Source organism: Hyla sarda, chromosome 3 (genome assembly GCF_029499605.1).
Source record: "Hyla sarda isolate aHylSar1 chromosome 3, aHylSar1.hap1, whole genome shotgun sequence".
NCBI classification, from domain to species: domain Eukaryota; kingdom Metazoa; phylum Chordata; class Amphibia; order Anura; family Hylidae; genus Hyla; species Hyla sarda.
In genome coordinates, this window is record NC_079191.1 from 134,253,003 (window position 1) to 134,280,341 (window position 27,339).

Consider the following 27,339-nt stretch of genomic DNA (forward strand, 5'->3'; position numbering starts at 1 on the left):
CAGCATGAGGAGACCATATAATGGCTGAATGACACAGCCTGGAGGTGTTGGCAGCATGAGGAGACCATATATTGGCTGAATGACACAGCCTGGAGTTGGCTGAAGCATGAGGAGACATATAGTGAATGACTGGCACGGCCTGGAGTTGGCAGCAGCACGAGTAGACACTAGGGCTTCACAATCCCTAAGATTAAAATATGAATTCTGAAATATAAATTCAAGATTTTGGTTAACTAGTGCTACAATAACAAAATTTTTAGGCCCAGACCCAGGCACAGCAGCATCAGTAAACCATATATTGGCTGAATGGCACAGCCTGGAGTTGGCAGAAGCATGAGGAGACCATTGAAATTCATGATTTTGAAATTTAAGATTTTGAAATTGAAATTAAGGATTTTGAACTTTTAACTCTTAACTTTTAGTGTCCCGGGCCCTGGCGTGTGGGTACAAAGGACTCAATCTAACAAGGAGTCACATGGAAGTACAATGACAGAGCCTGGAGGTGGCATCAGTAGGAGGAGACCATATAGTGGCTGAATGGCACAGCCTGGAGTTTGTGGCAGCACGAAGAGACCATATAGTGGCTGAATGGCACAGCCTGGAGGTGGCTGACGCATGAGGATTCCATATAGTGTTTGAATGGCACAGCCTGGAGTTGGCAGAAGCATGAGGAGACCAATGAAATTGAAGAATTTTAAATAGAAATTTAAGATTTTTAAATTGAATTTGAGGATTGTGAAATTAAACTTTTAACTCCCAAGTTTTAGTGTCCCGGGCCCCGGCGTGTTGGTACAAAGGACCAAATCTAACAAGGAGTCATATGTCATATGGCAGCACAATGACAGAACCTGGAGGTGGCATCAGTTGGAGGAGACCATATATTGGCTGAATGACACAGCCTGGAGTTGACAGCAGCATGAGCAGACACTAGGGCTTCACAATTCCTAAGATTAAAAGATGAATTTTGAAATTTAAACTGAAGATTTATGGTAGCAAGTGCTGCCATAAAAATATTTTAGGTCCAGGCCCAGGCCCAGGCCTAGCAGCATCAGTAAACTATATAGTGGCTGAATGACACAGCCTGGACGTGGCTGAAGCATGAGGAGATCATATAGTGTCTGAATGGCACAGCCTGGACTTGGCAGCAAAAAAAAATAAAAGCATAACTATTAGACATTTTATGGTACTTCATGTGTTGAACACAATTCTGTAGAGATATTGTGAACAATAAAATACAAAACCTTTTTATGAGACACAAAAGTATAAAAAGCCTGGCAACATAACCTTGCCTTTAAAATAATCAAATTGACTGGTATTTCTTTCAAAGCACAATGCAATCTTTAAATTAAAAAAATAAAAAATAAAACATGAAAAGAATGGTAATAAATAGTAAATGATAAAATACAACAAAATAGCAGAAAAACAACCAATGAAGGTAAAATGCTAATATTACAATTATCTGTGAGATTTACGGTACAAAATTCCTGCTGTGTAGCCGACCATGAAGTAGTTAAGATCTGTCGTAAAGAATATATCTGAACATTTTTTACTGTTTGTTCACTATGGGAATATTGCTGCTGAATGGCACCAAACCATGTTTCTAACACAAAGCTTTTATTTTCCCAGTAAACACTAGCTGCAGCTCCGATCCCAATAATGCAACACATAATAATTATTAATATAGGTATGCATACCCTGAAAGGGTTTTGCAGGATTAAATGGGTACTCCCGTGGAAAACCTTTTTTTTTTTTTTATCAATTGGTGCCAGAAAGTTAAACATATTTGTAAATGACTTCTATTAAAAAATCTTAATACTTCCAGTACTTTTTAGGGGCTGTATACTACGGAGAAAATGTTTTTCTTTTTGGATTTATCTTATGTCACGACCACAGTGCTCTCTTCTGACCTCTGCTGTCCATTTTAGGAACTGTCCAGAGCAGGAGAAAATCCCCATAGCAAACATATGCTTCTCTGGACAGTTCCTAAAATGGAGAGCAGAGGTCAGCAGAGAGCACTGTCATCGTGACATGAGAGAAATGCAAAAAGAAAAACATTTCCTCTGTATGCAGCCCCTAAAAAGTACTGGGAGGATTAAGATTATTTAACAGAAGTGATTTACAAATCTGTTTAACTTTCTGGCACCAATTGATAAAAAAAAAAATAAATAAAAGTTTATCCATGGGAATACCCCCTTTAACTCAGACAACTATTTAACCAGTGTTGGAGACAACATTGGCCACACTAATATAAATTTGATGTGTTTTATTATGGACTCAAATATAATGGAATAACAATGGAATGCAGTGGAATGTCATGGATGGAGTGGGTGTAGGGTATTGGCAGGACTGGCTCCAGGAATGGTGGTTGATGCAAACTGACAATTAGACAATCATTTGCTTTTATCCTGTTCAAAGCCATATGATAAGCCTAGCACCTGAGTGATAAGAATGGAGGTGAGCTGCTGTTCCTTTTATCTCCAATAGTCAACCCATATAACCAGCCCCTGCGGTGTTGGACACAATGGACTGCAAATCATCCTACCAAGGCGTGGTTCACGAGGAAACTTGGATGGACATCTGTCGACACAATATGGAACAAAGAGGATCCCCCACTCAAGGAGACATCAAAGAGCAAGAACGGATTGCAGTGCAAATAAACCACCTACAGTACAACATTCAACAACCATGGGTGTTACGGAACTGTTCTGATTGGCCATGGAGATGTATGGGTAATGTGTGTGGAATACTGATATATATATATATATATATATATATATATATATATATATATATATACATATATATATATATATATATATATATATATATATATATGTTACTTATAGAATGATGAGAAAGAGAGAGCACTTCCTGCCCCCTTCCTATCACCTTCCCCTCTTCCTTATACCCCTATCACTTAGTTAGGTTCCCCCTTTATATTTATATGTGTGGTAAGCCTCAGGGGTAGGGGTAGTACAGTCAGGGTATTGCTTAGGTATATCAGGGGTTAATGTTTTAAATTATAGTTCGTGACGCCAGGCTGAGGGCTAGTATGCTGAGATAATTCTCCGGCCTATCACCGCCCTTCCCAGTAACGACAGGTGCATATGAATAATTAATGAAGGTCCACAAGATAGTTGAACTTGAGCTTGGATAACTTTACTCAAAGGCTTGCGGTACATCCAATGGACAGTAACAGTCTCATTCAAACAGTCTCTATATAGTTCAGTGACTGACAGTTGTTGCGGACCTTGAATGGTATGAAAAGTCTCTGATTTTAGAGTTAATTGCGAAGATCCGTCCGGATTTAGGGGATAGATAAGGTCCGGTGATCTTGCAGAGTGCTTAGGGATTGAGACACTCACGGTTTGGTAGTGATCAGCCGTTGCCTAAACTCACTGATGACAGCAGTGCAGATTCTTCTCTCATGAAAGCTCGGGAAGAAGAGAGCAAGCCATGGCCACCACTCCCTTATATGGGCAGGGCCGTTTTAATTGGTCCGAATATCTGTCACTCACCGTTACAAGGCATTGTGGGCGCAATACGTCATAGGGACCTCCACAGGTCCTTAAGCAAAAACCATAGAGTCTACTTGATCACGTGACCCGCAGGTCCTGCTACGCTCCGTACAGGTAATTAACTAATTATATACATTAGTACTATTATATTTACATAAATCCTGAATAAATTATTAGCTCAATGACTATCTAGATGAGAGGTGACAAGGGGCAAACTAGACAAAAAGGACCACGACGTCCTAGGGACTCTGGCTATGGGGACCCATATACAGGTACCATATAGGATGCGGTACCGGGACACCACAAACCCCCTTACTTAAGACAAGTTGACCTCGACGGCTGTCCCCTAAGACAGAGGGACTAGGACTAGAACAGGATGATCTATGAATTTGCTATACATTCTAAGTAAACATTGAACACATTTACATTCTCTGATACTCTTACTAGTATCTGGACTAGACAATATAAATCTATCTAGACATTGATGCTATCTAGACATAAATGCTATATAGACATAAATGAAGCTATCTAACCTTTAGTTTCTAACTTCTTAGACATTTTTATTAAGCTTACTATACATTCTAAAGCTTACTAGACAATTAGGCAGCTTTCTAACATGTAGTTGCTAGCTCCTAAGACATTTTATTAGCTCTCTACACATTTTTATGAGGCTAACTAGACATAAGTACAGCTCTATATACCTTTAGTGTCAAGCTGACTAGACATTTGTATCATCTCACACATCTTATTCTTTTTGACAACAATGAGTTACCTGTTAGTACACATAAGGTATACTGGCTAGCCGTAAGCTAGATCACAGTAAGGTTGGCTGCTAGGGTCTATCGGCTACACGCTGCTTACCCCTAGAGCACTTCACATAACCTACCTAGGTTACTTTAAGCATTACGTGTTTACTTATATTCGCAAGAGCACCTACTGGCCAGGTAGAACGTCTCACACACGCAAAGAAGGAGAAGAAGAAGTGTACCTAACAGTGGCAGGAATTGAATTTCAATAGGCTACAATCCCTAAAGTGTTTTCTTAAGTGAGATATTTATCTTGGTGTATGTACTAGAGAAACTTGAGGTAGTACATTTAAGTCAGTAAGTTAAAGTACTATGTGTGTAAGTAGTATTTTAAGGGCAATCTTTCCTATTATTTTTGTTGAGACAGGTGCTAGCGATGGGCGACAGCAATACTACTACCCTCGGAGGAGCCGGGGTGTCACCTATTTAGCAACTACTAAACACCTTTTGCATTCTATACATTTGTATGTACAGGGATTATTTATGTTTTTAGTGTTGAGTGTACACGTGCAACACACTGACATTTTCTGTGTACAGCTCTGACTCACTTTTTATGTACATAGACATTAGACTATCTTCCTATGTTCAAACCTTACTTATTTTTTATGTACACAGACATGAGGATATCTTCCTGTGTACAAGAATCATATACGTTTTTACTATACATTTGTCAACACTTCAACATGGTTCAGGCACATTCACCTGATAAGTGCAACATTTAGCATAAGAGTTCTTATGAAGCTGCTGGTATATACATAAAACAGACATGTAAGGATCAGCAGTCCACCTACACTAGGAGTCCAATGAAAGGAAAATATACAAAGTGGCGTGTAAAGATCAGCAGTCCACCTACACTAGGAGTTCATAGGAAGGGAAAGGAAACACGGCCTTACCACAAATCAGCCAGGTACAGTCCTTAATGAATCTCCTACAGGCTAGGAGTCTCTTGACTTAATAGTCAGGCACAAGCTTAGTGGTTACGTTGCTGAACATTGAACTGGAACAATCTTAGCACAGTCCTGCTAGGCACAATTCTTGAACTTGGTTGCTGCAAAACAAAAGTGGTTAACACAAGAAATAATCTAAAATTACTTTAGAGTCTCTTTAGAGGATATTCTTCTTTACTCTTGTTGTGCCTCTTCTGGTTCCTCTGTATCTGCCAACATCAGGGGCAGGATTGGAATCAACATAGCTCTGCCACACCACATTGGTGAGGATGGAGTGGTGGAAAGCAGCATTAGCAGGGGACACAGGCTTTCTAGCCGGGATCAAAGTGGGGCAATAGGGCTTGAGTACCATCTCCAAACTAGGATGGACCCATGACTCTTTCATCGGTACCCTGGAAGCAGGCAAACTCTCCATGTCAGAAGAGGGCCTTGGTACATACGTTGGTACCTGTGAAGGAGGCAAACTCTCATTGCTCCGAGAGGGCCTGGGTACGTGCGTTGGTACCTCTGAAACAGACAAACTCTCATTGCTCCGAGAGGGTTTAGGTACGGTCTTTGGTGCCCGCAACTTGGGCTTACTTTCCTGAACTTGAGCAGAACTTGACTCTCGACGATATGTAAAAGATGAAGAACTTGACTCTTTGCTGTACATAGAAGATGATGAACTTGGCTGTTGAGGCTCCTCTTCCTTGGGTACGCTGGTGGAGGCTTTAGGAGCAGACCTTTTTGGCCTCAAGTTGAAGGGATCGGACTCCCAATCAGTTGACAGAAAATATTTTAAGGGACGCTGTGTTGGGGCTGTTGGTCTGGTGACCGCTGCAGCCCATTCTCCATGAAGGATCTGGCGGGGGGTGTACTCCACAATTTCACCTACCTCCAAGGTGTAGAATTTCTTATGGAGATATGGCCTTTGCACTGCTCGTCTGATGGTCTGCCCAGTGTGGCAGTCAAGGAGTGTCCCATAACCTTTGACCTTGTCGAACTTGGCCACAGTTGCTCTTCTTCTTTCTAATGGCTCCTCCCCTTCTCGGGAGTGATCCCATTTACGAATGTATAATGCCTCCATTTCTATGGTGTTTTCTTGCCACCGTATTTTCTCTTCATGGGGCAAATGCATGTGCTTGGGGGCATAGAGTTCTTTGTGTCGGGCCTTTAGCTTTTCCATCAATTCGGCCAGCTTGGCTTCTTGATGGGCCCTTTCCCTTTCTGCAGTTGGGATTGGTGGAAGTGGCTTCCCAGGTAATAGCTGAAGTACTCTGTGCATGTACTCGATCAGCTCCGGCTCATCTCCGAACACCCATTGCTGCAATTTTGGTGAGCACGGTCGTGCATTTGGCAAGCGTGATCGAGGTATGACCTCAGGGCTGGAGGAGGAAGAATAGGCCGCCTCTGGCAGGGTACTCACTGCAGACTCCTCCAATGGGATCTCAGCCCACGAGCCCCAAGTTCTGTGGTGAGGGGACAATCTCACCGGCGATGCACCTCCAGGTGTCCCTGCACTCTCCGCTGGAGGTGTCTCTGGCCAATCGTCGTCATCATCAGTCAGTGGGGGAAGATTGCAGGCCCCCTCTTCATCTAATGACAACTGCTGCAGACAGTCAGCAAGTTCTTGGAAAAGTTGGGCTACGACTGCCATAACTTTCCGCATTTCCGGTGCCATTTTGCCAACCTTACCACGTGGAATGCTGCTCTCCGCCATGTCTATACTCTCCGGCTCTCTGTGCAGACTGAAGAGGTCGCTGTGCATGGTCTTTTGTAGTGGGCTTCCCCAAAATGGCGGCCGGCAGGAAGGACGTCATCGGTGCAGTCCCGACTTCTGGTCCCTCCAGAGACGACTCCTGCATCTCCAAGTTTCCTTTCGGCTGTGACACAGCAACTTGGCAGCCACGCCCAGGGGCGGGGCGTGGCGCAGCACGGGCTTTTCCGGCAGCAGTTCGGCTCCGTCTGTGCCGACCGGACAGAGGATCGCAGCATGAACTCATTGCGCAGTTTACACATCTTAGTTGTAGATGAATTTTCGCCTCCCCTTACTTTTCTCGTGGCCCCCCTGTATGATGCACCACAAGCACCGCTCCCGTACACAGCAACACGGTTTACAGCCCATGAATAAAGTAAGTTTTCTGGGGGGGAGTACACTTTCACTAGTGGCGACTGTAGTAGGCACACACCCGAATCCTGTTCGTGCGATGCCAAAAAGGCTTTGGTACCTCGCCTTGCCCAGTTTCCTGTTTGGTCAAGCCATGTCGGGGTAGCGACCTGGGTGTCGCCTGCTGCAGCAAGCTCATCCTGCCTTGCGGCGGGCTCTGGTGAAGACCAGCGGCACCTTAGACTCCGCTCCCCGATACGGTCCGAGTCATCAGCCACACAGGTGGAGGATCCACTTCCAAGTTTCGTGACAGCCTACATCCAGGTGCGTGACAGCAAGATCCGGCCATGGATCCACCTGGGGTTCCTCTGCCTGACCACACGGATCTTGCATCTATCATGGCGCTCCAGTCTCAGCAGTTGGCCCAGCAGGCACAGCAGCTTAACCAGCTATCCGCCATGATGCAGCAGTTGCTATCTGCCCAGCAGCACCCGCTGCAGCCACAGACTCCTCCAGCTTCAGTACAGCTTCCTGCTACTGCAGTTTCCTCCGGAACCAAACTCCGTTTGTCGCTTCCTGAGAAGTTTGAGGGGGATCCCAAGTCCTGTCGTGGTTTCGTGACTCAGTGCTTCATGTACATAGAACTCATGGCGGACAAGTTCTCCATAAAACGAGCAAAGGTAGCCTTTGTCATCAGTCTCCTGTCTGGTAGGGCCTTGGCCTGGGCAACTACACTGTGGGATCGCAGTTATGCTATCACTACCAACCTCCAGGCATTCCTGATGGAATTTCGCACTGTCTTCGAGGAACCTGCCTGAGCTTCCTCCACTGAGACGGCTTTGCTGAGTCTTTCCCAGGGCAACTCCACTGTTGGCGAATATGCCATCCGGTTCCGGACCCTGGCGTCGGAGTTGTCTTGGAATAATGAAGCTCTCTGCACTACTTTCAAGAGAGGATTATCAAGCCAAATTAACGATGTCCTCGCTGTCTGGGAATTGCCATCAAACCTAAAGGAACTTATACAATTGGCATCCCGGATTGATATACGTTTCCCAGAGCGACGTGAGGAACTACGCCAAGAAAGGTAGTCGGCACAACCTCAGCGCTTTCCCCGTCTGGCACCTGTCTTCCAGCAGCCACCGCAACCTTCTACGTTGCCTCCCGCAGTGGAGGTTATGCAGGTGGATCGGTCTTGCCTGACCCCGCAGGAAAGGACTCACCGACGAACTGAGAATCTCTGCCTATACTGCGCCAGTGCAGATCACTTCCTAAAAGACTGTCCTCTGCGTCCTCAGTCACAGGGAAATGCCCGCACCTAGGGTTTGTGGGATAGGCCTCCCTAGGTGTGAATACTACCTCTTCGCGCTTAACCTCCCTGGCGGTATGATTCTGTCTGGAAATTTGTACCAAAAGTGGTACAATTTTTTTAACTGAATTTCACATCTCCCTTCGTCCATTTCACATCTCCCCTGTCACATTCCCCCTCCCTTGTCACATCCCCCGAAACATTCTCCCCCCTCCTTGTCACATTCTCCCCCCTCCTTGTCACATTCCCCCCCTTGTCACATTCTCCCCCTTCATGTTACATTCCCCTCCCCCTGTCACATTCCCCCCTTGTCACATTCCCCCCTGTCACATCCCCCCCTGTCACATCCCCCCCCAGTCACATTCCCCCCCTGTCACATCCCCCCCAGTCACATTCCCCCCCTTGTCACATTCCCCCTTGTCACATTCCCCCCTTGTCACATTCCCCCCTTGTCACATCCCCCCCTCTGTCACTTTTCCCCCCTCTGTCACATTCCCCCCCTGTCACATTCCTCCCCTGTCACATTCCTCCCCTTGTCACATCCCCCCCTCCTATCACATCCCCCCCTCTGTCACATTCCCCCCTTGTCACATTCCCCCCCTTGTCACATTCCTCCCCTTGTCACATCCCCCCCTCCTATCACATCCCCCCCTCTGTCACATTCCCCCCCTCTGTCACATTCCCCCCTTGTCACATTCCCCCCCTTGTCACATTCCTCCCCTTGTCACATCCCCCCCTCCTATCACATTCCCCCCTTTGTCACATTCATCCCCCCTTGTCACCTTGTCCTGCAGCAAATACACTAGGTTTGCCGGGCAGATTTCAAACCTAGTGTATTTCCTGCAGAACAAGCCCTTTCCCCTTCAGCCAATCACAGGCTTTACACCACTGCGGCCTGTGATTGGCTGAAAAGTGAAAGGTCCTAGAAGATGAATAGTGAAGAGAGGACACCCCGGGCTGCATGGAGGGGAACGGCATCTGCAGGGACCGGGACTAGGTGAGCAAAAGGTTTTTTTATTTTACTACTTCTTCCTTTTACACTTAGCTCAGTGTTTTTCTAACAGGGGGCCTCCAGCTGTTGTGAAACTACTACTCCCAGCATGCCCAGACAGCCTTTGGCTGTTCGGGCATGCTGAGAGTTGTAGTTTTGCAACAGCTGGAGGCCCCCTGGTAGGGAAACACTGACTTTTAGTATTTTTCTTTACCTGCTCTGGCCGGCCCCCGCAACGGGAGCTGACCAGAGCAGATAATCGCATGTTTTCCCGGGGGCCGCATCGCTATATCGCATTGCTTTTGCGATATATCGTGCAGCCCGGCCGGGAACTCTGTAATTCTACCCCGAGCGTGACTCGGGGTTACCGATCCTGGCAGGGAAAATTAACCCCGAGTCACTCTCGGGAATACCGCTCAGGAGGTTAAATATGATGGTCCAGCTTTTCCTACCTTCCAAAGAGATCATCTCCGTTCTTGCCTTTTTGGACTCTGGCTCTGCGGGAAATTTTATTGATGCTTCCCTAGTACATAGGCATTGTCTGCCGGTGTTCCGCCTGTTAAAGCCTCTGTACATTTCTACGGTGAATGGTGAAAGACTGGACTGTACCGTGCTATATCGCACCGAACCATTGACTATGCAGGTCGGAGTCTTGCATAGGGAGAACTTGTCCTTCTATGTTCTCCCTCATTGTACGTCTCCTCTCTTGCTTGGCCTACCGTAGTTGCAACTCCATGCTCCGCACCTGGATTGGAAAATGGGAGAAGTTCTTCGCTGGGGTCCACGTTGCAACCACAACTGTATCCATATATGTTTAACAAAATTGGAACCATCTTCTCGAAGATTACCCGGTTTACCTTCCTTTCTTCAGGACTATGCTGATGTCTTCAGTGAAAAGCAAGCCGAAGTGTTACCACCACATCGTTACTACGACTGTCCTATTGACCTGCTGCCTGACACCACACCTCCCAGGGGCAGAATCTACCCGTTGTCTGTTCCTGAAACTCTGGCCATGTCTAATTACATCCAGGAGAACCTTCAGACGGGATTTATCAGGAAGTCCTCTTCCTCTTCGTGGAAAAAAAGACGGGTCTTTGCGACCTTTCATCGACTACCGTGGTCATAATAAGAATACTGTAAAGAACCACTACCCACTTCCTTTAATCTCGGAGTTGTTTTATCGTCTGTGAGGTGCTAAGATCTTCTCTAAATTGGATCTTCAAGGGGCCTATAATTTGATACATATACGAGAAGGGGACAAATGGAAGACCGCATTTAATACTCGTGATGGTCACTTCGAGTATCTAGTGATGCCATTCAGACTCTGCAATGCTCCAGCAGTCTTTCAGGACTTTGTCATTCACATTTTTCGTGACCTCCTATACTCCTGTGTTGTTGTTTATTTGGATGACATACTCATCTACTCGCCCAATATCCAGTCTCATCGCTCTCATCTCCGCCAAGTGTTACAGAGTGTCCGTGAAAATCATCTTTACGCTAAACTTGAGAAATGTACTTTTGAAATGACCAGCCTTCCATTTCGGGGGTATATTATTACCAATCAAGGCCTACAAATGGATCCCAACAAGCTGTCTGCAGTACTGGACTAGCCTCAACCTTCGAGCTTAAAAGCAATTCAGCCCTTCCTCGGTTTTGCCAATTACTATCGGCAATTTATTCCTCACTACTCTTCTCTAGTAGCCCCCATCGTCTCGCTTACCAAGAAGACAGCTAATCCAAGAGTTTGGACTCCTGAGTCTGAAGAAGCTTTCAAACAGCTAAAGTCTGCCTTCGCTTCAGCTCCTGTCCTATCTAGTCCCGATCCTAGCAAGCCATTCATCTTGGAAGTGGATGCTTCGTCAGTTGGAGCAGGTGCTGTGTTGACGCAAAAGTCTTTTAAGGGAAGAAATTTAACCTGCAGATTTTTCTCCAAAATCTTATCCCCTGAAGAGAGAAATTATACCATCGGAGATCGCGAGCTCTTGGCCATTAAGTTGGCATTAGAAGAATGGCGTCACCACTTGGAAGGCTTTGTACACCCGCTTACCATCTACACCGACCACAAGAACTTGCTCTATCTCCAGTCTGCCCATCGTCTCAACCCCCAGCAGGCTCGTTGGTCTCTGCTTTTCTCTAGATTTAACTTTTTAATCCACTTCCGTCCTGCTGAAAAGAATCTTCGTGCTGATGCTCTGTCCAGATCCTCCGATGTTCAAGACCTGGAATCCCATTCTCAACATATTATTTCCCCTGATGGTCTCATCTCAGCAGCACTAGCGTGTCTTCAGCACTTGCCACCAGGGAAGATTTTCGTCCTGAAATTGGGTCATTCCTCTCTATTGGCTGGTCATGCTGGAGTCCGTAAGTCCATGCAGCTCATCGCCCGACAGTATTGGTGGTCCACTCTTAAACAGGATGTCCTTGATTTTGTCCGGTCTTGTTCAGTTTGTGCCTGGGACAAGACCCCCCGCTCCAAGCCTGCTGGTCTACTACATCCTTTGCCACTACCAAAGCGACCCTGGACCAATATTGCTATGGACTTTATTGCAGATCTTCCCTCTTGAGGTGGTAACACGGTCATTTGGGTTGTTGTGGATAGATTCTCTAAAATGGCTAATTTCGTGCCATTACCGGGATTACCCTCAGCATCACAGCTTGCCAACTTGTTCCGTTGCCATATCTTCCGCCTGCATGGATTGCCCTCCCATATTGTCTCCGACCGAGGAGTCCAATTTGTCTCTAAGTTTTGGAGGGCACTCTGTACACGCCTTCAAGTTAAATTAGATTTTTCTTCGGGATACCACCCTCAATCCAATGGACAGGTCAAAAGGGTAAACCAGGTCTTGGAAGACTATCCCCGCCATTTTGTCTCAGCTCCCCAAGACGACTGGGTCGATCTGCTACCCTTGGCCGAGTTTTCCAACAATCATAAGGATTCCGAATCCTCTGGGTCTTCTCCTTTCTTTGCTGTCTATGGACTTCATCCTCGTCCTCCATTACCCCTGTCCACTTCCTCCAGAGTTCCCATGGCCGATGATCAAGTGCAGAACTTCGTCTCCATCTGGCAAAAGACTCATGACTCTCTTCAGCGTGTCGCCCCTCATATGAAATCACAAGCGGACAAGAAAAGACATCCTCCTCCAGAATTCTCTCCAGGGGACAAAGTGTGGCTGTCTTCCAAGTTCATCCCTTTTAAGGTACCATGTTACAAGCTGGGTCCTCACTTTTTGGGTCCTTACAAAATCAAAAAACGTTGAAACCCTGTAGCTTATTCTCTCCATCTGCCTTCTTCTCTCCGGATCTCCAATTCTTTTCATGTATCCCTCTTAAAACCTGGTATCCATAACCGCTTCTCTAAAAAGTCATCACTCCTACTCCCATCTCTGGTACCTCCGATGTCGTCAAATACATTTTAGATTCCAAGTTGGTCAAGGGAAAAAGTTTTTTACTTGTTCATTGGCAAGGATTTGGCCCAGAGGAAAGATCTTGGGAGCCGCAGGACAACATTCTGGACCATGACCTTATCCACAAATTCTTGTCCTCAAAAAAGAGGGGGGGACCAAAGGGGGGGGGGGTACTGTCATGTCCCACGCTCCGGCCGCCTGCACCGGCCGCAAGTGCGTGGTCCCCTTGTCCCCGGTTGCCGGCGGGGCTGGGATTCGCATTGCGGGACACAATATCGGCATCCCGGTCCTCTGCTGCTGCCCAGCTCCCTGCTTCTTAGGCTGGGAACATCACACTGCAGTCAGCATATCGCCGGCCAGCAAAGAGAAGGCGGGGCTTGAGCTCCTTACATGACAGTTAAAGTTAGATTTTTTTTGTTTTTGCAGCCAGGGCACAGAAAAAGTTAAAATATTTACGCCACAGTTCTCCCTTAACTTTTCCAGCTATTCAGATAGGCTAACCTTAACCCCTTGCCGCTATAGGACATATGCATACATCCCAGCACCCGACATGTTCGCACGCTGGGACGTATGTGCATACATCCTAGTGATCTCCTGTACTGCCTCGAGCAGCGCAGGAGATCAGCAGCAGGACCCGGCTTTCAATCACAGCCAGGGTCCCACCACAGATTCCGGGGCCGTGATTGCGCTGGTCCTAGCAGCATTAACCCCATAGATGACATGAGGGAGCGCGCACCACCAGTTCACCAATGGCGGCACTGCGATACCATCGCGTTTCGCTGTTGGTTGCTATGGCAGCAGGAGGTCAGATGATGACCTCCTGTCTTCCTGCTATGGAAGCCTGTGAGATCCAGCCACAAGCTTGATCGCACAGGCTGTGGTATCTGCAGCAGATCAGGTTATATTGTGCTGCAGTACAATTGTAATCAAATCGAGAAGAGAAAAGTATATAATCACGCACTCACCAGATGTGTGCCAAAGAAGTTGCTTTTATTCCATGCTGTGAGATACAACGGTTCGAGTCAGAGAGAGGAAGAAATCTTGAGCTCAGCCGAGCTCGTGCAATGACGGTTCCGTTTCGCGGGTTGTCCCCTTGGTCACGTCCACTGATGATGCTCTCGGTCGCGGTTTTATACTTTACCGCCGCGGCCTCTAATCAGCTGACCTGTGGGTGCTAAGCAACATGACGCTACATGTCAGCGGCCGCTGCACGGAAGCCTCCAGCGCTGCCTAGGATGCAAACAAAGTAGCTAAGTAGCTGCGGCCGTGCTGTAGCGTCCACCTGTGGGAAGGACAGGTAAGAAATATTGTCCATATAAGCGCACCCTTGACCCGCCGCACCACTTGCCTGAAAGTAACCACTTCAGTCCATCACTGCATCCGTAGCACCGCTATCCACACTATAGTACCGGCTATCTATCTTTGTACATTGCCATACACATGTCTCTAGCCTGAGCACATAGTGACTGTACGAGTCCACACTCATGGACCAGACTGAAGACATCACAGATGTTACGACCAATTTGGACAAATGTACCTTAGCTTCGGGAAGGGAAGATGCTGACGTGCTTTTCAAAATCTGTTATGAGAAGGACACAATACAATTAAGTAGTACTAAGCATCTGGAGTATAAAATACAAAGACTGGCAGAACAAGAGATCAGATTTTTTTGGACGATCAAATCCTTAAAATCCTATATCCTGAAAAAGAGAGTTCCCCGTGGACTACGGGTTTACAAAGAAATCTCACAGTTCAAGGGCAACATCGAATTCAAGGACAAGTGGACGAGCTGCATCTCCAGCACTCCCTTAACCCCCCAAGGACCCTTGACGTACGCGTACGTCATGACACCCTGGTACTTAATGACCCATTACGTACGCGTACGTCATGGAGAATTCCGGCCCCTGCCATGCGCCGGGCGGGGATCGGACCGGGATGTCTGCTGAAATTGTTCAGCAGGCATCCCGTGCAAACGCCCAGGGGGGTCATCAGACCCCCCCCCCCCCCCGATGTCAGCGATCGCGGCAAATCGCAAGTGAATTCACACTTGCGATTTGCGCTATTCCGGGTCATTACGGGTCTATAGTGACCCGTTGACCCGGAACTTAAGGGGGATCGCGGTTGTCTAAGACACCCAGGGTCCCCCTGAAGCGATAGGAGTGAGGTGGCAGGGGTGCCACCCCTCCTATCCCTGCTATTGGTGGTCTAGATGTGACCATCAATAGCAGATCGGGAGCGGGGGGGTTAACTTTCGTTTTCCACATCCTGCCCACCCACAATAGGCGGGGCAGGACGGGGAAACGACAGGGACTGGCACCGAAGATCACTTACCCATCCGGACGGGCAACGGAGGCTGCGGGCGACGGAGATCGGCGGGCAGCGATGACATGCGGCTGGATCCGATGGAAGCCGGTGAGTTGCCTAGCAACATCTGGAGGGTACAGTTTGAGACCACTATATAGTGGTCTCTAACTGTAGCCCTCCAGATGTTGCAAAACTACAACTCCCAGCATGCCCAGACAGCTGTTTGGGCATGCTGGAATATATAGTTTTGCAACAATCGGAGGGCTACAGTTTGAGACCACTATATAGTGGTCCCTAAACTCTAGCCCTCCAGATCTTGCAAAACTACAACTCCTAGCATGCCCAAACAACTGTTTGCTGTCTGGGCATGCTGGGATTTGTAGTTTTGCCACAGCTGGAGGACCACAGTTTGGAGATCACTTAGCAGTGTTCTCTAAAACTGTAGCCCTCCAGATGTTGCAAAACTGCAAATCCCAGCATGCCCAAACAGCAAACAGCTATGTGGGCATGCTGGGATTTGTAGTTGCGTACCTCCAGCTATTGCATAACTACATCTCCCAGCATGCCCTTCGGCGATCAGTACATGCTGGGAGTTGTAGTTTTGCAACAGCTGGAGGCAGACTGGTTGGAAAATACTGAGTTAGGTAACAGAACCTAACTGAAGGTTTTCCAATGAGTGTGTCTCCAGCTGTTGAAAAAGTATGCACTGTCTGTCAATACATGCTGGGAGTTGTCGTTTTGAAACAGCTGGAGGTTTGCCCCCCCCCCCATGTGAATGTACAGGCTACATTCACTTGGGCAGATTTACAGTAAGTTTCCTGCTTCAAGTTTGGGCTGCGGCAAATTTTTCACCGCAGCGCAAACTCCTAGCGGGAAACTCACCGTAACACGCCAGTGCAAATGTACCCTAAAAACACTACACTAACACATAATAGAGTAAAACCCTACATATACACCCCTTACACTGTCCCCCCCCCCCCAATAAAAATGAAAAACGTATTGTATGGCAGTGTTTCCAAAACGGAGCCTCCAGCTGTTGCAAAACAACAACTCCCAGCATTTCTGGACAGCCACTGACTGTCCAGGCATGCTGGGAATTTAGCAACAGCTGGAGGCACCCTGTTTGGGAATCACTGGTGTAGAATACCCCTATATCCACCCCTATGCAATCCCTAATTTAGTCCTCAAATGCGCATGGACCTCTCTCACTTCGGAGCCCTGTCGTATTTCAAGGAAACAGTTTAGAGCCACATATGGGGTATTTCCATACTCGGGAGAAATTGCACTACAAATTTTGGGGCGCTTTTTCTCCTTTTACCCCTTATGAAAAGGAAAAGTTGGGGGCTACACCAGCTTGTTAGTGTAAAAAAATAAAAAAATTTACACTAACATGCTGGTGCTGCCCCATACTTTTTATTTTCACAAGCGTTAAAAGGAAAAAAAGACCCCCAAAATTTGTAACGCAATTTCTCCTGAGTACAGAAATACCCCATATGTGGGCGTAAAATGCTCTGCGGGCGCACAACAAGGCTCAGGAGTAAGAGCGCATCATGTACATTTGAGGCCTAAATTGGTGATTTGCACAGGAGTGGCCGATTTTACAGCGGTTCTGACATAAACAAAAAGATAATAAATCCCCAAATGTGATCCCATTTTGGAAACTGCAACCCTCACATAATGCAATAAGGGGTACAGTGAGCATTTACGCCCCACAGGTGTCTGGCAGATTTTTGGAACAGTGGTCCGTGAAAATGAAAAATGTAATTTTTCATTTGCACAGCCCACTGTTCCAAAGATCTGTCAAACGCCAGTGGGGTGTAAATACTCATTGCACCTCTTATTAAATTCTGTGAGGGGTGTAGTTTCCAAAATAGGGTCACGTGGGGAGGGTCCACTGTTATGGCACCATGGGGGGCTTTGTAAACGCACATGGCCCCTGAATTCCATTCCAAACAATTTTTTTCCCAAAAGCTCAATGGCACTCCTTCTCTTCTGAGCATTGTAGTGCGCCAGTAGAGCACTTCACATCCACCCATGGGGTATTTCCATACTCAGAAGAGATCGGGTTTCAAATTTTGGGGGGCATTTTGTCCTATTACCCCTTGTAAACATTTTAAATTTGAGGGAAAACTAGCATTTTAGTGGGAAAAACAAATCATTTCCACATCCAACTTTCATGAAAAGTCGCCAAACAACTGTGGGGTGTTAAGGCTCACTGAACCCCTTGTTATGTGCCTTGAGGGGTGTAGTTTCCAAAATAGTATGCCATGTGGTTTTTTTGCTGTCCTGGAACCATAGTGACTTTCTAAATGGGACATGTCCCCCAAAAACCATTTCAGCAAATTCTGCTTTTCAAAAGCTAAATGTGACTCCTTCTCTTCTGAGCATTATAGTTTGCCCGCAAAGCATTTTACGTCCTAACATGGGGTATTTCCATACAAATTTTGGGGGTCATTTTATCCTATTATCCCTTTTAAAAATTTTAAATTTGAGGGAAAACTAGCATTTTAGTGAAAAAAAAATAATTTTCACATCCAACTTTAACGAAAAGTCGTCAAACACCTGTGGGGTGTTAAGGCTCACTGGACCCCTTGTTACGTGACTTGAGGGGTGTAGTTTCCTAAATAGTATGCCAAGTGTTGTTTTTTTGCTGTTCTTGCACCATAGGGGCTTCCTAAATGTGACATGCCCCTCATAAACCATTTCAGAAAAACTCACTCTCCAAAATCCCACTGTCGCTCCTTCTCTTTTGAGCCCTCTACTGCGTCCGCCGAACACTTGACATACACATATGAGGTATTTCCTTACTCGAGAGAAATTGGGTTACACGTTTTAGGAAGATTTCTCTCCTTTTACCCCTTGTAAAAATTCAATAACTGGGTCTACAAGAAAATGTCAGTGTAAAAAATTCAATTCAAAATTCAATTTGCTGTTATTCCTGTGAAACACCGTTTGAATGTCATTTTGAATACTTTGAGGGGTGCAGTTTTTATAATGGGGGTCATTTGTGGGGTATTTCTAATAAGAAGGCCCTTCAAATTCACTGGTTCCTGAAATATTTCTATTTTGAAACTTTTGTGAAAAATTGGAAAATTGCTGCTGTATTTTGAAGCCCTCTGATGTCTTCCAAAAGTAAAAACATGTCAACTTTATGATGGAAATATAAAGTAGACATATTGTATATGTGAATCAATATATAATTTATTTGGAATATTCATTTTCCTTATAAGCAGAGAGCTTCAAAGTTAAAAAAAAATGCTAAATTTTCTATTTTTTCATCAAGAAATGATGCAAGTATCGACAACATATTACCACTAACATAAAGTAGAATATGTCACGAAAAAACTGTCTCGGAATCAGAATGAAAGGTAAAAGCATCCCAGAGTTATTAATGTTTAAAGTGACAGTGGTCAGATGTGAAAAAAATGGCCGTGTCCTACAGTTAAAATTTGGCTGGGTCCTTAAGGGGTTAATGTCGTTCAGTTAGTACTGGAACAAAACAAAAAGGAGTATGAAAAAATAACCACTGAGTTGTGCAAAACCAAACTAGAATTAAGAAGTAGACAGACATCCACAGCTGCCGATGCCTTTTTTGGTAAATTAGAAAAAAGGCCATCACAGCAACAGAAAGAAATTAAAGAAAGAAAAAAAGACAAATTTGTTCCACACAGGAAAAAGGAGGACACCACAAAAAAGAGAAACAAAAAGCAAGGACTACTGGACGACAGACACAGACTCCCAAGCAGAACATATCCCACAAAAAAGAATGATTTGGAACCCCCCACCCCCTTAGTGGTTAGCAAACCTACCCCAGACTGCGGTCCAAACCCTTTAGACGCAGAACCAGAAGGGGGAGAGGGAGACGTAGGAACAAAAACCAGGGCAGAAAAGAAAAGGAAGAAGGTAACCTGGAAGAAAAACTAAAAGCTGAAACCAACACCGTTATAAATCTGTCGGGGGTGCCTTTGGACGAAGATTGTCTTTCTTTATTACAAAAAGGACTCAGCTACTGTCTTACTGAAAATTTTGACTGGACGGATTTTGAAATAGACCTCCACAAAGGAGTGAGAAAAATGGCATTACATAAATTCTTCCACCAAAAAGAACAGGACATAGAAAGGCAAGAGGGAGAATGCCATGCAGTACTGGGGACACTCGGGTTCAGTGCACAGTATGCCACTGATCCAACAGATACCAGTGACCTGGAGTTACTCTTAAGTCTTCAGCACCCTGAGATTTTGCTTCCCAACATCACTACAGAACTACCCGAATTCAAAGGAGGGAAGAAATCCAGCTTTTGTCCTCCCATCCAGATGGGCAGTAGTTTGGACCTTTTCTTCAGCAGAGTCATAAATGACGTGAAGGCTTTGATTTATCCCACCCCTAGGGCCAACTTATCACAAAAAGAGAAAAGAGCCCTAGAGTGGCTCAAAAACAGGAAAGACCTTATTATTAAAAAGGCTGATAAGGGCAACAGTACAGTGATCATGACGGCTGACCAATACAAGCAGGAAGCTCTCCGCCAACTTTCGGACCTCATCACGTATCTTAAAATATCCTCTGACCCCACCAATAGAGTGCTCTCTCTTCTACAGACTTTCCTCAGGCAAAAGGTAGGGTCTCACATGTTATCCCAAAAAACTGCCGAAAAACTGCTCCCATATAACCCCTCGAGGCTGCAGTGGTACATTCTTCCGAAGGTCCACAAGAGCCTTGAGAGGCCACCGGGCAGGCCTATTATCTCTGGCATCGGCTGGGCAATGGAATATTTGTCACAGTACTTGGATTGGTTGCTGTGCCCAATCCTTGTCGACATTCCTAGCCTGTTTAATGGATATTTATATTGAAGAGGGAGATGCTCTAGGGTCCATAGATGTAGAATCCATCTACACGAGGATCCCTCATGACCTCGGCGTCTTGGCTGTGGCAGAATTTTGCAATGCAGCAGGCAAATCTGAAGCCTACACCAAGTTCGTCACAGAGGCTCTACAATTTGTTCTCAAGAACAATTTTTTTCATTTCGACAGGGCATGGTATAAACAGGAGACCGGCACAGCAATGGGAACGCCGGTCTCCTGTACATGCGCCAATATTTTTCTCGCTGTACTAGAAACCATGTGTTACAAATTTTGGGGGTCATTTTCTCCTTTTACCTCTTGTGAAAATGAAAAGTATGGGGCAACACCAGGATGTTAGTGTAAAAAAATATATATTTTTTTACACTAACATGCTGGTGTAGCCCCCAACTTTAATATTTCACAAGGGGTAAAAGGAGAAAAATCCTCCCAAAATTTGTAACACAATTTCTCCTGAGTACGGAAATACCCCATGTGTGGCCCTAAACTGTTGCCCTGAAATACGACAGGGCTCTGAAGTGAGAGAGTGCCATGTGCATTTGAGTCCTAAAAAAGGAATTTGCATTAGGGGCGGACCTGGTTACCTACAGTAAAACCCTACAGCAGTGTTTCCCAAACAGGGTGCCTCTAGCTGTTGCAAGACTCCCAGCCTGCCAGGACAGTCTATGGCTGTCCGGCAATACTGGGAGTTGTGGTTTAGCAACAGCTGGAGGCTCCGTTTAGGAAACACTGCCGTATGAGACATTTTTCATTTTTATTGTGTGGTGTTTTTATTATATGTAGTGTTTTACTTTTTATTATTTGTTAGTGTAGTGTAGTGTAGTGTAGTGTTTTTAGGGTACATTCACACAGGCGGGGGTTCACAGTAAGTTTTCCCGCTGGGAGTTTGAGCTGCAGTGGAAAATTTGCCTCAGCTCAAACTTGTAGAAGGAAACTCACTGTAAACCCGCCCTTGTCAATATACCCTGTACATTCACATGGGAGGAGGGGGGGGGGTCTACACCCCAAACCTTCAGCTGTGGCAAAATGACAACTCCCAGAATGCACTGAAAGACCGTACATGCTGGGAGTTGTAGTTTTACAACAGCTGTAGGCACACTGCTAGTGAACCACTGAGTTAGAAAACAGACTCTAGCTCAGTGATTCTAACCCATGTGCCTCCAGCTGTTGCAAAACTACAACTTCTAGCATGTACGGTCTGTCAGTGCATTCTGGGAGTTGTAGTTTTGCAACAGCCTGAGGCACACGGGTTGGAATCACTGAGTTAGGAAACAGACTCTAGCTCAGTGTTTCCCAACCAGTGTTCCTACAGCTGTTGCAAAACTACAATTCCCAGCATGGCCAGACAGTCAGGGATGCTGGACGTGTAGTTCTGCAATATCTGGCCCTTCATATGTTGCAGAACTACAACTCCCAGCATGCCTGGACAGTCTGGGCATGCTAGGAGTTGTATTTATGCAACAACTGGGGAAGAACAGTTTGGAGACCGCTAAGTAGTGGTCTTCAAACTGTAGCCCTCCAGATGGTGCAAAACTACAACTCCTAGCATGCCCAGACTGTCCAAGCATGCTGATCACCATTGACTGCAGCATCTAAGAGGTTAAATGGCTAGAATCAAGGGTCTTTTGATCCCAGTCATAAACAGCAGAGAACTTTCTACACCTGCTGCAAGACACTTGTGCCGGAAATATTTCGTAGTTGTGTAAAAAAGATTCTTATTAACTGCTTACAAATGACCTTTAAAATTAGAATTCCCATTTACAAATAAGAAAAAAAAAGTCTGAAATAATGGATGATCACAGTAAAAAATATGATTTTAGAATAAGAAGTCTTTGATTTCCACCCATCAGTTAACCAGTTTTCCTTCTTTTTGGTAATATTATATTTTAATGATATACTGCTCAAAAAAACACTGTCCACTCAGCAAGCAAGACTGATTGACAATCAATTTCACTTGATGTTGTGCAAATGGAACAGACAACAGGTGGAAATTATAGGCAATTAGCAAGACACCCCCAATAAAGGAGTGGTTCTGCAGGTGGTGACCACAGACCAGTTCTCAGTTCCTATGCTTTCTGGCTGATGTTTTGGTCACTTTTTAATGCTGGCGGTGCTTTCACTCTAGTGATAACATGATATGGAGTCTACAACCCTCACAAATGGCTCAGGTAGTGCAGCTCATCCAGGATGGCACATCAATGCGAGCTGTGGCAAGAGGGTTTGCTGTGACTGTCAGCATAATGTCCAGAGCATGGAGGCACTACCAGGAGACAGGCAAGTCAGGAGACGTGGAGAATGCCGTAGGAGGGCAACAACCCAGCAGCAGGACTGCTACCTGTAAGTAATCAGTAATGGTGTGGGGTGGCATTTCCTTGGGGGGGCCACACAGCCCCCCATGTGCTTGCCAGAGGTAGCCTTACTGCCATTAGGTACCGAGATGAGATCATCAGACCCCATTTGAGACCATATGCTGGTGCGGTTGGCACTGGGTTCCTCTTAATGCAAGACAATGCTAGCCTCATGTGGCTGGAGTTTATCAGCAGTTCCTGCAAGAGGAAGGCTTGATCTTATGGACTGGCCCGCCCATTCCCCAGACCTGAATCTGTTTGAGCACATCTGGTACATCATGTCTCGCTACAAATTTCCCTGGTTGGACTTGATGGACATATGTCTTTTTTCGACCGTACTAACTATGTAACATCCATCAATGCCACGTTGAACCACAGACTGTCCAGGAGTTGGCGAATGCTTTATTCCAGGTCTGGGAGGACATCCCTCAGGAGACCATCCGCCACCTCATTAGGAGCATGGTCAGGCATTGTAGGGAGGTCAAATGGGCACGTGGAGGCCACAAGCACTACTTGACTTGTTTTAAGGACATTACATCAAAGTTGGATCAGCCTGTAGTGTGGTTTTCCACTTTGATTTTAAGTGTGACTCCATATCCAGACCTCCATGGGTTGATAAATTTGATTTTTGTGTGATTTAGTTGTCAGCACATTCAACTAGGTAAAGACGAAAGTTTTTCATACAATTACTGTAATTAATTTATTCAGATCTAGGATGCGTAATCTTAGTGTTCCCCTTATTTTTTTTGAGCAGTGTAATAAGCACTGCTTAATTAGAACTAGAGATGAGTGAAGTTACAGAAATCCAATTTGTCATGTACCTCGTGGCTCGGTGGTTGCTGTCTTAAAGCTGGTTCACACTGCAGAATTTCTGGGCAAAATTTCTGCTGGAGATCGACCCGGCGGCACTAGAACTGAGCAGACTGCATTGTTGTCCCCATAGACTGCAATGCATTTCTGGGTGGATCTTTTGGGAGATCTGCTCAGAAATGTATTGTTATCTATGGGGACAGCAATGTAGTCCGCACGGTCCTAGTGCTGCCGGCTCGTTCTCTGGCAGAAATTCTACCCAGAAAATCCACTGTGCGAAGCTAGCCTTAGCCTGCATAAATTAGTTCAGCTTTCAGTTGCTCTAGTGGGCAGGAAAAGGTGGATACAGTCCTAAGAGAGAGTCTCCTAGGACTGTATCCTCCTTTTCCAGCCCACCGGAGCACCTGAAAGCTGAACTAATTTATGTAGGCTAAAGTCGGCAACCACCGAGCCGCGATGTTTGTGACGAATCAAATTGCTGTAACTTAATTCTTTTATTTCAAAAACTGACAGCTCTCTGCTGCCTAATTAATCCCACTCATTTAGAGCTGCGGTTAGAACAGGATTGTTGTTTACTTCATTTGATAGCGGTTTTAGGTTGTGTTCACACGCTGCAGCTAATTAGCTATACTACAACTTATAGCCATGTGTGTTTTTGCTATGACTGGTCAAAACTGCAGTATATATTACTGTGATTATGCTAATTGTAAAAAGTGCTACAAAATGTATCATGTTTACTGTTATTTCGGCCATTTGCGGCAAAAATGCACATGTTAATTAGAGATGTCACGAATTGTTCGCCGGCGAACAGTTCCAGGCAAACTTAGCATGTTCGCGTTCGCATCGCCGGGCAAACATATGTGAAGTTCGATTTGCCCCCTATACTTTAACATTGCGGTAAACTTTGACCCTGTGAGTCAGAGTCAGCAGACACATTACAGCCAATCAGCAGCAGTCCCTCCCTTCCAGACCCTCCTACCTCCTGCACGGACGCCATTTTACCTTCATTCGGCATGCTGCAGGCTTAGGAAGTGGAGGGTCAGAGAAGCTGCTCCTGCTGTATAGGGAAAGCGATAGCTAGGTTGCTGCTAGGTGGTGTATTCAGGGTCCACTTTACTCCTAAAGCACTTGTCTAACATCTGCTTTAAGGAAAGCACAAAAAAAAGCCCTTTTTAGGGCTCAAATATCAGTCTGTGTGTCTTGCAACAGCTGGAGGCACCCTGGTTGGGAGGGAACCGCTGGTTAAAAGGGGTACTCCAGTGTAAAACTTAAGTTCCTTCAAGCAACTAACTACAGTATTAAAAGGGCTATAAGTTCAGTCCGTGTGTCTTGCAACAGCTGAAGGCACCCTGGTTGGGAGGGGACCGCTGGTTAAAAGGGATACTCCGGTGTAAATTTTAATTTCCTTCAAGCAACTAACTACAGTATTAAAAGGGCTATAAGTTCAGTCCGTGTGTCTTGCAACTGCTGGAGGCACCCTGGTTGGGGACCTCTGCTTAACCTCTTCAGGACATAGGGCATATGGATACGCCCTGCATTCCGAGTCCTTAAGGACCAAGGGCGTATCCATACGCCCGTGGGAATTCCGGTCCCCACCGCTAACCGGTTGGGGACCGGAGCCGAATGCCTGCTGAAATCGTTCAGCAGGCATCCCGGCATATCGCCCAGGGGGGTCATTATGCCCCCCCATGTCGGCGATCGCCGCAGATCGCTTGACAATTCAGTCCAGCGATCTGTGGCGATTCCGGGTCAATCGGGTCTCCAGTGACCCGGTGACCCGGAATTACTGGCTGTTCGGGGCAGTCTCTGATGGCCCCGAACAGCCAGAGCCTGCAGGGGTGAGGTGGCACTGGTGCCACCTCATGATCGCCCTGATTCGTCGGCCGGATTACCGGCCGACCAATCAGGGCGCCTGCTGCGGGTGTCACTCCCGCACCCGCTCCACCCCTCTTCCGGAGGACGTGAGCGGGTGCGGACGTGCACCTCGGGTGCTGGGGACCCCGATCCCCAGCGTCAATGTTGGGATCGGGGCCCCAGGAGCAGCGGCGGCGACGACGAGGGACTGACCTCATGCGGCGTGGATCGTTGGAGGTGAGTGACAGCCTCCTGCTGTTGCTTAGCAACAGCTCCCAGCATGCAAAAAGGGCATGCTGGGAGCTGTAGTTATGCAACAGCAGGAGGCAGACCACCACAACTTCCAGCATTCCTTATGGGCATGCTTCCATGCCTTATGGGCATGCTGGGACTTATGGTTTTGCAACAGCTGGAGGCACATTTTTTCTATGGAAAAGTGTACCTTCAGCTGTTGTATAACTACAACTTCCAGCTTGCACAAACAGCTAAAGTGCATGCTGGGAGTTGTAGTGGTGCATCTGCTGGTTGCATAGCTACAACTCCCAGCATGCCCCTTGGCTGTTGGTGACTGCTGAGAGTTGTAGTTTTGCAACAGCTGAAGGCACACTGGTTGTGAAACTTAGAGTTTTTTTTTTTTACCTAACTCAGTGTTTCACGACCGGTGTGCCTCCAGCTGTTGCAAACTCCAACTCTCAGCAGTCAATGTACACCATGCACCGTACATGCTGGGAGTTGTAGTTTTGCAACAGCTGGAGGCACACTGGTTGTGAAACACAGAGTTAGGTCACAAACTCAGTGATACATAACCAGTGTGCCTACAGCTGTTGCAAAACTAAAACTCTCAGCATGTACAGTCTGTCAGCGCATGCTGGGAGTTGTAGTTTTGCAACAGCTGGATGTCCCCCCTCCAATGTGAATGTACAGGGTACACTCACATGGGCGGAGGATTACAGTAAGTATCTGGCTGCAAGTTTGTGCTGCCGCAAATTTTCTGCCGCAGCTCAAACTGACAGCGAGAAACTACTGTGAACCCCCGTCCGTGCGACTGTACCCTAAAAACACTACACTACACTACCACAAAAATAAAATAAAAAGTAAAAAACACTACATATACACATACCCCTACACAGCCCCCCTCCCCTCCCCAATAAAAATGAAAGCGTCTGGTACGCCACTGTTTCCAAAATGGAGCCTCCAGCTGTTGCAAAACAACAACTCCCAGTATTGTCGGACAGCCGTTGACTGTCCAGACATGCTGGGAGTTTTGCAACAGCTGGAGGCACCCTGTTTGGGAATCACTGGCGTAGACGTCCCCTATGTCCACCCCTATGCAAGTCCCTAATTTAGGCCTCAAATGCGCATGGCGCTCTCACTTTGGAGCCCTGTCGTATTTCAAGGCAACAGTTTAGGGTCACATATGGGGTATCGCCGTACTCGGGAGAAATTGTGTTACAAATTTTAGGGGGTATTTTCTGCTTTTACCCTTTTTTGAAATGTGAAATTTTGGGGAAAACAAGCATTTTAGGTAAAATTTTTTTTTTTTTTTTTACATATGCAAAAGTAGTGAAACACCTGTGGGGTATAAAGGTTCACTTAACCCCTTGTTACGTTCCCCGAGGGGTCTAGTTTCCAAAATGATATGCCATGTGTTTTTTTTTTGCTGTCCTGGCACCATAGGGGCTTCCTACATGCGACATGCCCCCAGAGCAAAATTTGCTTTCAAAAAGCCAAATGTGACTCCTTCTCTTCCGAGACCTGTAGTGCGCCAGTAGAGCACTTTTCACCCCCATATGGGGTGTTTTCTGAATCGGGAGAAATTGGGCTTCAAATTTTAGGGGTATTTTCTGCTATTACCCTTTTTAAAAATGTTAAATTTTTGGGAAAACAAGCATTTTAGGTAAAAATTATTATTTTTTTTTCACTTTTGCAAAAGTCGTGAAACACCTGTGAGTTATAAAGGCTCACTTTATCCCATGTTACATTCCCCGAGGGGTCTAGTTTCCAAAATGGTATGCCATGTGTTTTTTTTTTGCTGTTCTGGCACCATAAGGGCTTCCTAAATGCAACATGCCCCCCAAAAACCATTTCAGAAAAATGTACTCTCCAAAA